Consider the following 17,582-nt stretch of genomic DNA (forward strand, 5'->3'; position numbering starts at 1 on the left):
AACAAAAGGTCCAGCTCATTGGTCTCTCTCTCATTGAGGTTCCTCGCAAAATGAAATCCCAACAATGCCCATTCTCTAAGCAAAGATAGAAGAGTCATTAAGAGCAGGTAAACGAAAGAGATAAGGATACATAAAAGCCAAAGGAGCCTCCCCAATCTAATGATCCTCCCAGAAACAGATTCTCTCCCCATTAACAACACTGAGTCAAACATGAGGGATAAACGAATGGTGAATCTAGGACACAAATTTCAAGGACTCAAATGGGTAATATTGACCCCAATTTTAGTGTTCCACCCATTATGAAGAAGTCCAAATTTATTTCAGATAACCTTATTCCAAAAACAGCTAGGTTCTAAAGAGAAGCGCCACAACAACTTCCCCATAAAAGAGACAATTATGGACACCAAGTTACCAAGAACAAAACTCCCTTCCTTTTGAACCAATTCACAGTCACCCAACTAACAAGATGTCCTTATAGTGCTTACTTATTCCCAACCACAAGAAATCTCTTATCAATTTCTCTAGCCCATTCCTATATGAATTTCAAAAAGAGAGGCAATAATAGGGAATAGAAGACACAAAACCATATATGAGTAATGCGACCCCCAAGAGTGATAACCACCTTTCCACATATCCAACTGCTTGGCAACTCTCTAAAAATCTTAATCCCAAAAAAAGAAGCAAGGTTACAACCTAAGGAAAGAGCTAAATAGGTGATAAACCAACTCAGAACACCACAACCAACAAACTTAGAGAAAAAGGACTCGTGTTGATCCCAATACCCATGGTGTCACTCTCAAAGAAGTTGATTCGAAGACAAGACACTTTTTCAAATAGTTGGAGATTAATTAACAAATTGGAAAACCTACCCATATACTTCAAAAGAAACAGAACAGTGTTGTGAGCAAATTGCAAATGCAAAACCGGTAAGCTCTCTTGGCCCACCTTAAATCCCTCCACGAAACCTCTATGTACCCCTCTATCAATCATTCTCCTCAAAGTGTCAGTTGCAATAGTGAATAGGAAAAAGGAGAGGATATCCCTACCTTAGGCCCATAGAGGCGCTAAACTAGGTTTAGCACCACCACCCCAACCCCCAATTCACTAGCACAAACAAGGCCATAGACAAAAGGCACCCCTAATCCATTTCTTCCATCCAGCTCCAAAACCTTTTCATCGAAGAAACCCCAATAAGCTCGATTATAAGCCATTTCAAAATCCAATTTCATAACCAAACCCCTTTTATTTCTTATGATGGCATTTTCAACAACCTTATTAGCTATCAAAGCAACATCTATAATTGTTCTATCACCAAGCCGTGAGAGATAGCACCCACCAATACAATAGCCAATCCCCCAGATAACACCATAACTAGGGGTCCTAAGACTGATTGGGGATAAAGGCAATAAAAACTGAATTAATGCTCTTACCCACAATCCAATTATGAAAAGTTCGCCAAAAATTTTCAGAAGATCATCCTTCAATAAATTCCAACCATCGTTACAAAAAGCCAAAGAAAAACCATCTAGCCCAAGAGCTCTCTCTGTCCAAATCAAGTACAATGCTTCTTATCTCTTCCTTCTCAAAAGATTTCTCAATCCACTCTACTCTTTTAGAGGGAATAAAGCACCAATCCAACCCTTCAACCACAACCCTGCCTCCATCCTCTTCAATAAAGAGACTCCTCTGATAATCATTAATTATACTAGCAATGTAATCAAGATCCCTATCAATCATGCCCAAGGTCTTAAATTTCGATTTTGGTGTCAATTTCGATTTCGATTTGAAAAAATAACGAAAATTAGTAGTAAAGCATGGAATTTTTTGCGAAACTTTAGAAATGGTTAACAAACATAATAATAATTATATAAGTTTTAGGATAAATATATTACAAATTAAATACATCTTTGTTTTGTATGAGGTGGAAAAGTTGTAAAATACTATGTGTATCAAACATATTTGTAAGATAATGCACATTAAACATATTCAGTTAATACAAATGAAATTCATAAATAATTTAAATATTATTTCTTATACAAATAATGATAATGTAGACATGAATGGCTAAAAAAATGTTACTGTAAGTTTATTTTTTCATATAATTTCAAAAAAACTTGTAATAATCTTTTGCTTCGATAAAATAAATTAAAAGAGAAATTTCACTTCACTCTTAAATCTCTCATTTGAATTCTGATAAAATTTCATTGTATGGTTAAAATTTTGACAAATTTCGAGATTTCGATAAATTTCGGATGATTCGTTGAGATTTCGATGGAAATTATGCAAGACGGAAATCTACTGTCATTTCGATTTCGAGGGTGACGGAAATCGGAAATTTTGATGGAAATTTTGACAATTTCGTGGAAACTTAAGACCATGATCATGCCCCTCTCATCCTATAATTCTTTAATAAAATTCCTCCTCCTCCCACTCACCACTTGATCAAAGAGTCTTGCATTACAATCTCCATCTCTAACCCAATTTGCTCTAGACTTCTGCTGCCAATAGACCTCTTCCCTCTAGAGGACCTACTCAAATTGCCTAGACAACTGGACCCATTTGCTCACCAATTCTTCTAAGAGAGGCTCCTCCTCAGTAAATGGATCTAAGACACATAGATCTTGTAAATTTTTATTTTCCCAAAAGTGCACATCATTGAAAGCCTCCACATTCCAAGGACTAAGTTTAAGTTTCAAAAAAATCAGCTGTCTCAAAGCTCTTTAATGTCAGCATCCTTATTCTCACTTTGAAAGTGATTCCTAACCTGTGTGAGCCATGAAAAAGTATGAAGTGACAAAAAAACACCCTAGTTATATTCTTAAAGTCCAAAAAATGCCATTGCATGTTTATGTCATTCCCAATCTCAATTACCTCTCCCTCTCTCTCTCCATCTCCACAACTATTTTTCCCTCATCATCATCCTCATATTTTAATTATTGTTTTTTTTGGATAAACAAAGAAAATTTATTAGAAAGGGCAGAATGTACAAGGAAAATAAAAAAAAGGAAAAAGAAAACAGGGAGAATAAAATCCTCCCTTTACATCAAAAGAGAATAATTACTGAACTTCCAGACTATACCTAAACCAAATCAATGCAATAGAGCCAACCAGTCCCACTGCATGTCTTCCAAAGAGATAGGCAGACGAATCCATTTTACCGACACTCAAAACAACGCAAAATACACCATTCTACTCCAAAGCAAATTATTAGACATAGCCACACCTTTGAAATTCTATGATTCCTGTCCAACCAAACACACCAAATAATTGCCATAATAGCACATCACTATAAAGCTTTCCTATCCTTTCCTTGATCAAAACCTCTATATGTGATTGTACAAAACACCTTCAATGGGGAGGGGCAAACCTAATTCTCACCAAATATACTAAATAATTTATTGCAAATAGCCCTTGTTAAAAGGCAATGAAGAAACAAATTTGCACAAGTCTCTCCTCTAAAGCAAAGGACAGAAATGTCCAGTGACAAGGCTTTATTAGGTCTTCTCTTCTGGAGCAAATCAATGGTGTTGATTCTTTCAAGTATTGCAGTCCATATGAAAGATTTTACTTTAGAGGGAGCTTTGCCATTCCAGATTATTGGATTTTTTTTTTCATAATAAAAGGAGATGGATTAAGGTAGAAATGTACAATCAAAGCATGTTTACAAAATCCTTGCAGTAAAATAAATAAATAAAAACAGAACGAAAACAAAAAATAGCAACAGCTAATCATCCAAGGAATCCCTTCTTTAAACCCTTCCCATCATGGTTCACCAAAGACTTCAAATTAGCTAACTCCCTCTGGCCCTTTTTCACCCTAGATTTTTCACAATCAAGCCTAATTTCATACCTCCTTGATTAGACAACATGAGGCCAAGTCATTCAACAACCTCTCAATTTGAATGTCCTTCTCAAAAATTTCGTCTAGAACGGGAGTAGGCAAAATTCCATCCTTATAAGTTAAATCTAGTTAAATCTCCAAGATGATCAATGGAAGAATCAGAGGAATATCCACACAGTTCCCAAATATGGTCCAATAGCAAACCTTTTTCGCATTCAAAATCATTACCATCTATACTGTCCTCATTCGCAACATCTTCCCATCTCTTACTTTCCTTACTCAAATTTACCCTCTCCTCGATTGGCTCTTCTCGTATAGTTAATACCCCTTTGGGATCTCTCCTTATAAATTTATATGTTTTCTCACCAACAAATTCTCGCTTATCTTCAAAACATTTCCTCCCCACAAAACCCATTTGCATTTTCTTACGACAAGCATACACCTTACCACTCCTCAACTATTCAAATAGACTCCCTGTCCAACTTGATTTCCTACTAAACCAAAAATGAAATCTTGATTCTCAAGATCACAAGAACTAAAATTCTTAGAACCAGATTGCCCTATTCAAATCCTAGAGATACCCCTATTGCCATTTCCTTCCAGCCCAGGAGAAGCAACATACATACCACACCTTCCTCCTTCGGTCTTCTACACTTTACCTTTGTCGGGGCACCCTTCATTATGGCCATCAAAGATGCTATTAGAAGAAGAACAAAATAGTGGATCACCTTGTACACCATTCGGAGATGGACTCCGTTCGATTTGTTGTAGATTTGAAGAACAATGACCCCCCGTATCCTACCTGATCGTACGTGAAGAGATACCTTGATCACAAGCTCCCCTTCTGTTCAAGGAACTATAGAGACTCTTGGACCTTCCCAGTTAAGTGGTATATCTACTCTTCTAACAAAGCTTCCCTACTACCCAAGTGTAGTTTTAAATCAAATGTGCTTTTGGGCCCTTTTATTATTTTCAAATAGCCAACGCAAATCAATGTGAATTGATAATAAGCCAAGCTCAGCCCACTCTATCATCATCAACCTACCTTCCATACAAGAAACCCTAGCTACCTCACTCTTCTTCTCCTCGTCGTACACATGAGAAACCCTAGTCGCCTCTGTTTTCAACTACTCTACCGGTAACATAGCCTTCAACGATGTTGATTGTTCTTGAGAAGCTAACTCAATGAACTCCTCTTGCGAACTTTCCCCACAACAAGCACAACCATCTCCTATATACTCTTACAAGTTGATCGACCTCCACCACTCCTTATCTTCCAACAGCAACCTGGCTCCATGAGCGATTTCCGTTGATGTTTTTGCTATATGCTACATTCAAGCTTGACCGACAAGAACTCTCCAAAGCAACAAAGCCATCCCTAAACCGAGACCACCCTTCCCATTCCAGCCCTTCAGGAACAAAGATGGAATACTTCTTTCCACTTTATCAATGTCCTAATTCCAAGAATTTCCTTGCCCTAGTTACATGAATCCCCAACCAATAATCAACATAACCCACCCTAACTCTTTGAAATCCCTTGCCCAAACTACCAGCAAGATCTAAGAACCCATGAGAAAACCATAAAGTTTCTCCTAAAAAGTGTTGAACCCATCGATTGCACTTCTGATTCTTCTCAGGAACAAACAGAGCTCCAACCTTCCCTACCTTATCTAGCTTCAAATCAAAGGATTTCCCTTCAATTTAGATATAGAGAACCCCTACCATCACACTTGACTAATAACACTGTAATAGACAAGAGAGAGAGGAGAAGGGGTGAATGCACGAGAGAGACCACCATCGCGAGAACGACCCGCCACATACAAGAGTAATACAATCCACTAAACATAAGTTGGTCCTCAATCATTGGATACAAAACAAATATATCCACAATACGGTCATGAGTCGAGTAAGAGAAAAAGGATTTACAAGAGAAATCCCCAAATGCATCTAAGCTCCAAACCCTCAACCAGTCCCCAAATGAGCATGAAAATAATCGAGTAACCTAGTTAAATGGGCCAACTCATTTATCTCTCTCTTATTAATATTTCTCTCAAAATGGAAATTCCAAGAAACTCTATCTCCTTGAAAAATAAGAAATGTAGAAATGGGGGTTTCATAAAGAATAGATAACCGAAAGACGAGGAAATGTAATAGGCAAAGGCATGTCCCCCACCCAAGCAAATTCGCTCCCCATTCCCATTGGCTTTTAGGAAGGGAATAATCATAAATTTAAGAAACAAACTTCCAAGGATGCAAATAAGTAGTATTAGTTCTTGCTTTAGCATCCTGCCCATTTTGTAGTATTCTAAACTTACTGTGAATTACCTTATGCCAAAGAGAATTAGCTTCTAAAAAAAAGCACCACAACCATTTCCCCACCAAATAGATGTTTTCAGACACCAAGTTAACAAGACCCAAGCCTCCCTCCCTCTTAGGCCTACACATACTCTCCCATCCTACCAAATGATCTCTACTACCCTCTCCCCACTTAACCATAAGAAATCCCTCATTAAATTTCTCAAGCATCTGTGCCAAACTCACGGGGATTCTAAAAAGAGAAATGTAATACGAAGGTATATACGATAAACAAGCATGAATCAGTCATACGACGCCTAGAGTTAAAAACGCTCCTTTTCACAAGTTGAATTTTTACTTATTGAATTTTGTGCTAAATACTATGCACAAGTATTTCTTTTTTTAGAAGCATTGAGGGCATTATTTTATCATCATTCTCATGAATAAACCAAACACGGAAATGCCGCATTACCGACAATATATCAATAATATAATTCTAAACTAAGCACAGATATCCTATAATCCAAGTATTATGATTCCCACGAAACACAATGCCAGAAGGCATACTAAATCCTAAAAACCAAAAGCCACATAAGGGTTGGGATTTTACGGTTCTTATAATGCTATAGATTCAGCTTTTCATAACTAATAAATTTTCAGATATTTGAGACTTTTTTTTTTCTTTCGTGATTACAAACCCTAGAAACTCATTCATTCCCTCTTCAATAACTCTGTGTCTGCAGCCAACATTTTGTTATATAGCTGTTGGAATTCCATATTCAGTCACTACACATCAACTTTTACTGCCCAATGCTGCACCAGTGATACCAGAAAGATCCTGAATTGCAGGATGCCAAGACGTGTAAGAATTCAGGGTGGAGGAAATACAAGCCAGCAAGCAAATATGGCTGAGATGTACCGTATGATTGAAGATCTATAGCAAGCAATACAGACATTCCAACAACTGAAACGTCCAGAATTCCTTATATTGATCGAAAGTTGTATAGTCTAATGGTTTAGATTCCAACTCATATATACAGAATTCTAAAAGAAAGGCATTTGATTTTTATATAAAAACCAACAGGAAAATCAAAATTTACATTTTCTTCTTCCTAATTATTTCTCTACACTGTTTCTCTACACTGTCTCTCTAAATTCATTCCTTCTTAAAATATTATCTAGAAGTTTATATTCTGCATATGCAAATTTCCAACATCTTGACATGTCTATTAAATGTAGGACACCCAGGTTGCTTCTAGAAGTGCAGTGAGCAATATAAAGCATAAGCTAAGCTCTATTATTCATTGAGATGATCCACTACAAGGCCATTTGAACACCATTTGGTGGAGTTGTTAAAACACAATCACCTAAAAGCTTAAGCTGTTAGGTAGAGCAGACCAACAATGTATATCAGGCCTTAGCACCCAAACTACTGCTCTTTGCTGAATTGAAGTGTTGGGATAGAATTTTTGGAAACTATTTTATTCCTCTCTTTTCAAACACACCAGAAAATTGTAACAGGAGGAAAGACAAAGCCTTCCTCTTTTTCTTTGTTGCAAAAATCCCTCTCCACTCTCCAGGCCCAGACTGCCATCCAACAGATCTAGCAGTAACCCACCGTTGTCCAATTAGAGTCAAAGCCACATTCCAAATATTTCTAGTCCAGGGGCAATGGAGAAGGATATGGTCTACTGATTTTGCCTCAGCCATGCAAAGGGCGTATCTGTTGGCAATGGAGAACTCCCTTCACTGCAAGTTGTCCAGCGTCAAGATCTTACCATGAGCTACTTCCCAGGTTAAAAAGGCAACCTTATTAGGGGCTGCTGTCTTCCATAATTGAGACGAAGGGAAGCGAACATTGTTTAACTCTCAAAGAAAAAGTTTCCAGTAAAAGGATCTGTCAGTGAAGACCCTCTTCTTGTCCAAGGACCAAAAAGGACTTGGCACCTGCCTCTACTGTCATGTTAAATTACCACTTTATCTAAAAGCTTAAGCAATTAGGTTATGGGTCAACAATGCATATAAGGCCTTAACAAAGAACATGTTTTTGGGTGCCTTGGACAGTTTAATTAAAATTTTCTAATAAAAATAGAGACTTCATTTGGCAAACATTGAAACATATTAAACAACATTGGAAAAATCATACTACAATGTATAATGAATAGCATTGGAAAAATAAGCTCATTTTGTCATTCATATACAAGTTAAGAATTTTGTGAAGTAGAGTAATTTCATTTTTTGGTTTCCATCTAAGAAACTAGCACGAGACTCAGACAAGACTTGACATGGACACAACATGTTTAGGCATGTTTGGGCTTTTAGGGCTTAGAAGCTTATTTACCTACACACAAGAGGGGATAAGGTCAATAGTATGCTCAAGCAAGCATCAACTGATAGGGCCCTAAACTTCAAATTTGGAGTGTTGGACTAGGATGATCAAAGATAGACATGCTGGTGGTCAAACATCAACTTCATCTAGTAGCGCTCTAAGCTTTGGGGTTAAGCCATAATGATCAAACGTAAATGGTTAATTTTACAAAAAAGCACTCTCTCCCCCCATGCTAAGGATTCTTTCCAAGGCATGGTGCAAAGGACCATCCTTTGCATGTCCTTACAACAGATCTATTATCATTGATCCAACCATCGGTGGTAAACATAATTTTAACTTTTAAATGGGAGCTACAATTGGTAAAGGATTTTTTGGGGTCCTGATACCATTTACACATTGCCAAATTGTATGAAGAAAACTCACAGCCATACCAGCCATTATGGATCGCTACCATTAGGTAAAGGCCGCTACAAACACAACTATTATGGCTAAAAATATTTTAATCTTTGTACTTTTCTTCTCCTTTTACCTCTTTTTTTTTTCCCCTTTCGTAAATCAATCTCAATTAGCAATGTTAAGAGTGGGGGTTAAGATCATAATAAGGATGATAATGATAAAGAATCATGATACACATTAATTAATAATTTGATACGGTCAATGTTTTATTTTAAAAAAATTGTTTTTATTTTGATAATATTAGTAATTTGATACTTATTTTCTATATTGTTCAACTTCAACCTTCTTTTCTTTACCTAGTTTTTATCTTGTTCAAGTTGTTAATCTTGTTCAATTACCCTCGTCCGATACATTTCGGAATTCAACAAGGGGTTTTGAAGCATCGATGCTTCTTAGATTTCCACTCGTCGTGATCGCTTTGCGCGAAGAACCCATTCATTTGATGAATTTGTGCCCTCAAGCCGACTAAAACAAACTAGTATGATTCAATGTCCAACAAAACGAACACACACAGTGCAAAAATTTTCGCCTAAAATAAAGAATCTAGCCTTAAAAATACCCAATTCAAGATACAGTCGCCAAAATTTATACATACATATAGATATACACATAGAGAGAGAGAGAGAGAGAGAGAGAGTACGGAAACAGCGATCCAAATAGGATTCCTGAGTAACAGGGCCGAGGCAGATGGGGCAGGCGACGGTGGCGCCGGACGAGGAAGAACAGCTACTGGCATCCTAGCTCATGTTTCGCCGCCAAAACACCACCCGTTTTCCAGACCAAATTGTAATCCAAATACGGGTTCGGATTCGGGTTCGGGACACAAGGCTACAGAGTACCTCTAACCATCCTCTATCGTTTTATATTATCATTACCGTTTTCTATTTTCTATTTTTATTTCTATATATTAAAAATAAATTATAAAAATATGTATTTTTATGGTATAAATTTTCTCTTTTTTTATTAATTTTTATTATTTTTAAAATTTTAAAATTAAATTTAATATTTTTCAGTTACCTTAACAACTTCTTGTCAAAATATTTTCCATGTTCATAATTAATTTTTTAGATTAAATAGTTAATTTTATATGTAATTTTTTAATTAAAATTAGGATAAAATTATCATAGGAATTTAAAATATAATTGAAATAAAAATATTCATAAATTTTCTAAAAAATAAAAACAGTAAAGGTCATTACAAAATATTTTTACTATTTTTCAATAGTCATGCATAATAAGATTATTCTTGTAAAGAGAATTTTTCAAAATAATAATTAAGTAAAATAATTATAAATAATTAATTTCATATTATAATATTTTTAGTTTCTATTTCTGCTTTTTAGTTTTCATTTTCGATTTTTATATTCATAATTTTCTACAATTATACCAAATGACTCCTAAGTTTTTCCTTCTTAGTTATTAATTAGAAAAACAATAATAGATACGATGGGCAAGAGTTGGGCAATGTTTGGCATCACATATTTCACGTCTAAAATTGAATTTATTATAACTTTAAATTATATTTTATTTAAATTTTATTAAATAATTTTAAATTTTAAATTGCAAACTTTTCATGTTCTTAAATATAAAGAAAGAACATTTTATTTTAATTACCTTGGTAATTATTGGACAATTATAGGCATGCTTTGGGTATTTAAAAATTTAGACCAATTTGAAAAAAGAAAAAATTTTGCTTAGTGTGTGATTGAGTAGCACATGTATTGCGACAAAGTTATATCAAGTTCTATCCAATCATATTTGTCCTCGTAGTTGTTGCCCTCATCGAGTCTCGCATTTGTCGTGTAATGACCCAATATATATACGATTAAAGTATAATAATAATAAAATAATAAAAATGATCATTAAGTTAATATCAATACAGAGGTGCTTTTTTGTAAGATCATTGATTTTATGTTTGATGTCTAAGAAAGATATTGTTTTAGCGAGTGCTTAGAGACCATTGTGGCTCAGTCGCTCCCTAGAGGTTGAGTTGGTCAAAATGAAATTTCATAAGATAAATAGGGTAGGTAATGCTAGTACACGCAAATAAGTACATATATATAAAATAATATTTTGACTGACATAATTTGTAAAAATAATAATAATAATAATAATAATAATAATAATAATAATAATAATAATAATAATAATATGGGGCTCATATGAGTCATGAAGTCGTGTGGGGTCCACATAAGTTCCGAAGTTGTGTAGGACTCATAAGACCGTGTGAGAACTATTGGAGTTATGTAGGACTCACTTGGGTCTCGAAGTTTTATGGGACCGACATGAGTTTTTGAAATTCAAACTTAATTCATTTTCAATATATATATATATTGTTGACCACATTGGTCACGCCCAGTTTTGATTATGATAAATACTCTTGGTATTAATGATTGTACTGAGAATTGTATGCAGGTTCACCGTGCACGTATATTTGGACTGAAAGACATATCATGATGGCATGTGGTGTTCGTGCCGAAGAATGAAGCTTTTTGTGTTGTATTTGTATTTATGTATTTATCTCTTCATTCTGGGATGTAATTTATTATGAACCATGCGCGTGTATGACTTGTAATAATTTACATCATGCATGGTAGGTAGGTATGCTCAAAATGACCACAGTTGGACTTTCGGTACCTACACAAATCTTAGGGATTTTTCCCAGTAGAATAGAAAGTCCTTAGGTCTCTAAATGCACAAAAAGTCCCCATTTTCATCTTTATATCAAGGGAATTGCAATTGGCTAAAATATGAACTTAAAATTAAAAAGGTTGAGAGGGTTCGGTATGCCGTGTAAAGCGGCTTGGGCGACCAATCAGAGTCAACATGTTGACTTAGTTTCTAGCAACCGAACCTCTTTTGAACGTATTTCCTTTGGGCACCCGAGTGTTCTTCAGTTCATTTGTCTTAATTAGTAAGGATTAGCAAACTTGATTAGGGCAAAAATTCTCTCAACTCTCAAAACCCTAGAAACCCTATATTAGCCAAATATTTCTTGTAAACACTCACATACTCTTCATTCTCTTTCTCTAAACTTTGTGAGTATCTCTATAAGGCTATTGTGCTTAAATCTCTCTAGCATATACTCTCTCTTGATATATTGATTAATTGATTTTACTTGAGAGTATAGCCTAAAGTTCTTCCACCGATTTCATTTGATAAATCTAGTGTGGAAAAACTTTAAGGGTTTTGGTTCTTGCATCATTGTTGCAAGTTATCTAAACCTAAATTTTGTGTGCAAAAATCCTTTACAAAAACTAGTCTTTCAAACAACTTCATTGTGCTTTATACATTGAAATATCCTATTGAGTTTGTTTGATTTATCTTACTTAGCATATTTGAAGCCCTGACCTAATTTTGAAAAATTCAAATAGTGTGTTTCAAATCTTGCTTAGATATACACTCTAAATCTGAACTGGAAATATATATGTGATTGAGTGTTTAGCACACATTAGAGCACTGAGCATATTTACATATCATTCGTGCTTGCATTATTGACTGAGTTATATTGGTGCACACATCTACTTATATTGGTGCACACATCTACTTGTGTTGAAGCGCATTTACTTGTACAAACAATTTATACATATTGTATTCTAGGCACGAGCCTGAAAAGGAAGACTAGCCCTGTGGATTAGTTCCGGATTAGCTTAGACCCAGTTCGGAAAGTTAGGTGCGCCATCCTGTTAAGGCATGTCAGTTGAGGTCAGCCCCTTGAATTGACTTGATTATATAGGTGCCGCTCCTCCCGGTTAAGAGAGCATTTTAATGATAATCCTTGTGCTAGTGTGGTCAAGGCGGGGACGTAGGCACAGTTGGCCGAACCCCGATAAGATATTGTGCATGTTCTTTACATTTTTGTAATTTATATTTACTGCACATGTATGCTTGTTTGATGATTGCATAGACTGACCCTAGGCTAAATTATATTGTTATTAAAATTTGTAGACCTAGGTAACAAATTTTTAAATACCCAATTCACCCTTTCTCTTGGGGTTGCACCAGAACTATCATATACTAAAATGTAGTTTAAAAAAAATAACAATAGTAATAATAATAATAATAATAATAATTTAAAAAAAAATTAATTAATTAATTAATTAAGTAAATTAATTAAATGAGAGTGTCAGCAATCACCCCCATTTTCCCCACATGTACCCCATCCTCATCTCATACCTCCCAACCTAAGCTCATTACATGCTCATCTCATGCTCATTCCTTACTCATTCATTTATTTTTTTTAAAAAATATAATTTCACCTCTCTCCCCATACTTTTACAAATTCTATTTTCTTTTTCAAAATTTTTCTATAAATATGAAACTTTCAACCTTCATTTTTCACAAAAAATTTCCAAAAGAAGAGAATAATTAGTGAGTGAAAGAATTAGTGGTAGAGGGAGATTTTTTGTTATAATTAAAATTCTCACTCACTCACTCTTTTCGATCTCATTTTTTTGAGATATTCATTGTGATCGTATCATAAGGTTAAGTAGAGGGTAAGTAAATTTGATTATGTTAAATTTTTATTTAAAATTTATACCCGAGTTTATTTGTAAGTAAATTTTGATTTTGTTAGTTATTTTCATAAAATTCTCCCAAATTTATTTTTACGCATATTTAATTATACGAGGTTTATCTTTAATATACTTGTGTTTATTTTTGAATTAAGAAATGTTCTAAACCCCTCGGGTATTTTATAGCATTAATTTCTATTGAAAAAAATATTTTTAACATGAAAATTGTGTGACATAAGTTTATTTATATGTTGCATGTTTTATGAAAATATGAGTAAATATGACATGAGTTGATTTTTACGCTACGTATTTCACGAAAATATGAGTAAAAATGATATTTACAAATACTCGATACCATAACTTAAAGTTTAAACGGATCAGAGTGTACTCATACTATTTACAAAGTGATTATATATCGTTGTAGATTTCTCCTGAGTGCATACCTGGTTTCGGATTAGGATTTAATAGAAAAAATTTCACTTAATGATGATGTATGTTGATTTAATTTGACCGATCAGTCAGTTAAGTCCAGTTTTTGGACCGCATAACCTAGTCATAGGGATAAACATGACTTACAGCTAACAAACACATGACTTACGACTAACATGCCTAAGGATGATTTTTATAGTATATGTATCTACATATTTAATTACGTGTATGGAGTTATTAATGATTTGAAAGAAAAGTATATGTTTATATGAACATGATAATTTTTGTGCCTAAATATAAGGGTGGGTTTAGCTGTGGAAGATGCTTTTTATTTTTTATTTTTTATTTTTTCAAAAATTATAAAATTAGCATATTTTTTAGCTTTTTGAGATTCTATTAAAAAGTTAGAAAATAAAGAATTAGTTTAAATGTGAAAAAAAAAATTCCATTTTGTATTTCTAGATTTAAAAATAAATACAGAAAGACAATTTGTTTTTCCAATTTTCTAAAAGATTTTTGGAGGTTATAGCTAAAGTCACATATTTTGAGACTTGAATTTTAGATTTGTGTGTATTTAGAAGAAACTTTATGCATAATCCAAACATATTGAAGTATAATCTCTGAATTCCATGCTTCCATACACAAAATAAAAGTTAGAAATTTAGAAAAATAATGAAAAGTTATTTCCAAACTTCTATATGTAAATTAATAAAATTGAAAATAAGGTAGTATTTTTTGTTTTTATTTAAAAAATTAGAAATGATAAATTAAACTATTTTCACAAGAAAATGGTGGAAATTTTGTTTATCATTGTTCATTTATTTCATATAAATGTTAAAAAATGAAAATTAGTTTATTTTTTTTTTTTTTACTTTTTTGGAAAACTAAAATGAAAAATGAAAACTATTTTCTACAACCAAACAAGTCCTTAGAAAGTGTCTATAATTATTTTCTATAATAATATTATTTGATGTTCAATAGTAAGCAAATTTCATAAATAATTTCAACTAAAAAATCTTATTACACCTGGAGTGTAATTTTTTAATACATTAAGTGAATAATATTTTTAAAAATAAAAGATGTTTTTACACAAAGATTGAAAGTTAAAATTGTGGATCTAAATTAAGTGAAAAGAGGTATAAGGTGGAAGATGAGCTAACTCTTGTTGTGCAATTCATACTCAATGCAAACTTTCAATTGACCCAAAAAGAAAAATTCAATTGACTTAATTAATAAAATATTATTATTATTATTATTATTATTATTATTTGTGTTTAAATTAATATGAACACATTGCACATGCTTCATCGCTAGCGCTAATGATAAAAAAGGTCACCATAGTACATTATGAAGACCCAAATGGTAAAATGTTAATAAAAAATTTATTAAAATTACCTTCTCAATTAGTATTTTAGGTATCTCATTAAGTATTTTGAAATTATGGTTTTCCTATACATTTCAACTTAATTAGTTCATTTAATAGAATTTCCTTTTAATTATATTTCTATTTTTAAATTTTTTCTTGAAAAGTTAGAATTGAAAATATTGAGTTAGTTTCAGGAAAATAATTATTTTTTAATCATGCTCTCCTAAATTGTTTGAAAGTTCTTTTGATAGGAAATTGCATTTTTCACGCTCTCATAATTTTTTTTTTTTATGTTGTGTGAAATTTTCGAGATAAAATATTCTTAAACAAGTTTTGAATTGACTCTAAATGTGTACCCATATTCTATCTAGCATATTTTGAATATTATTAGATGATAAAAATACAAATTATCAAAATAAAATTTTAATATGAATAGTCGTAAAAAGTGTGACCAGCATTAAATTTAGGTTTTTTTTTTTTAAGAATGCTTTCCCCAACTATAGAAATTTATTAACTAAGAAACTCAATAATTTAAATATATTGATACGTCACTTTTGAGGTAAAATATTTTTGCAAATGTTTTGGATATACTTCAAATGTATCCACATATTTTATCTAACATATTATGAATATTATTATATGATAATTTACAAAATATCAAAATTTAATTTGAATATGAATATTCTTAAAAAGTGTGACAATCATTTAGTTTAGGTGTTTTTCTTGACGAACACATTTCCCAAATATAGAAATTTATTAACTAAGAAATCCAATAATTTAAATATATTGACATGATGCATGAAATTTTTTGAGATGAAATATCATTGAAAATGTTTTGAATATACTCCAAGCGTACCCTCATATTTTTTTCTAAATATTATTACAAAATAAATCACAAAGCATCAAAATTGAATTTTAATATGAATAGTCTTAAAAAGTGTGATAAGCATTTAATTTAGGTATTTTTCTTGACGAACACATTTTCTTACTATAGAAATTTATTAATTAAGAAATTTAATAATCTAAATGCATTGATAACATTTAACTAATATAAGTTTGTTTTATTGCCATTAGAATATTTACCTAAAAAAACAATAGAGAATGCACATTAAAGTTTTCATGTTATTATAGGAGGCCTAAAAAAGAAAGATTTTTCGTATCATCAATGACAACAAATAAGGAAAAAACTAATTATAGAATGGAATAATAGTAAAAATATTAAGAATACTACAAGTGTCAATTTTTTGCAGCTACTCCAACCCTATATAAACTTGCTCATACCTAAAATTTTCATATCAATTCATTTGTTCTCAGAAAATAAAAGCAAAATGGGCTTCGACGCAACATTGAAGTTTTTCATCTCGATGGTCGATGGCTCCCTTCTCTTGAAGTATTTCAAGACAAAAGATTTTTGTTTGAGAGGGCAGAAAGAAGAGTCTTTGCAGAAGAAGGTCCTTGTTTTTGGCAGGTCAATGAAAAGCACTTAAGTTGAGTAACAAACAATGAATTTCGTAGTAGTTTTATAATTAAGTATATAGTTTTCAAAATTTTACGTTTCTTTTTATTGTTCAATAAGTGCGATTATTCAAAACATTTAATAAAAATTGAATGATATGTAAGTGAGTTTTATGTTTTATGTTTTCTAAGGCATTTGTTTCTATATTATATCTCTTGACTATCAAAGCTGTTTTTGCTTATTTGTTGATTATTATCCAAATTTGAGATGAAAAAAATTGCAATACTAATTAGGGTTTTCATTGTCATAATTTTTTTATTGCGAAATACTTAATTTTCACCGCACAATATTGTGTAATGTACAACATTTTTCAATGTTTGTTTAAAAAAAAAAAAAAATGAGGTTTGAGTTATTTGGATTATTATTTTAAAAATATTAAATTCAATTCTTTGTCACATCAAATACCGTGTTACTAAGTATATTGAAAATAACTAATTAATGGGCTCTTGTGTTGTATGTATGTATGCATAGTAACGGAATAATTTCAAAAATAAAATAAAATAAAAATAGAAAGACATTTAAATTTTATATTTAAGGGGAGAAAATACCGAAGAAATTAGTATATATTGCTCTTACACCGAAAATATCATCATCACCAATACCATACTGCGTTCTTATTTCTAGTTCCATTTCGCACAATACTATTCTTACATTATATATATCAAACGTTTGGCTTAAAAAATTGTTTGAGGTGTAATTATGAGTTCAAGTTTTGTCTATTAGATTTGAATCTGTATGTCATATTTATCTAAATCTATATAAATCTATAGTTAAGCACTCAAATACTAGGAAATATCGTGTTTGGGAGTACTGGTTTCAATTTTTCAATTTCGATAGA

General features: G+C 32.4%; 1 pseudogene; it reads right to left on the minus strand.

Moving 5' to 3' along the window:
- LOC131160994 (uncharacterized) overlaps nt 1–17,374 on the minus strand; it is a 29,104-nt pseudogene extending 11,730 nt beyond the window's left edge.
- Between the last annotated feature and the right edge of the window lie 208 nt (nt 17,375–17,582).

Source organism: Malania oleifera, chromosome 7 (assembly GCF_029873635.1).
Source record: "Malania oleifera isolate guangnan ecotype guangnan chromosome 7, ASM2987363v1, whole genome shotgun sequence".
NCBI classification, from domain to species: Eukaryota; Viridiplantae; Streptophyta; class Magnoliopsida; order Santalales; family Ximeniaceae; genus Malania; species Malania oleifera.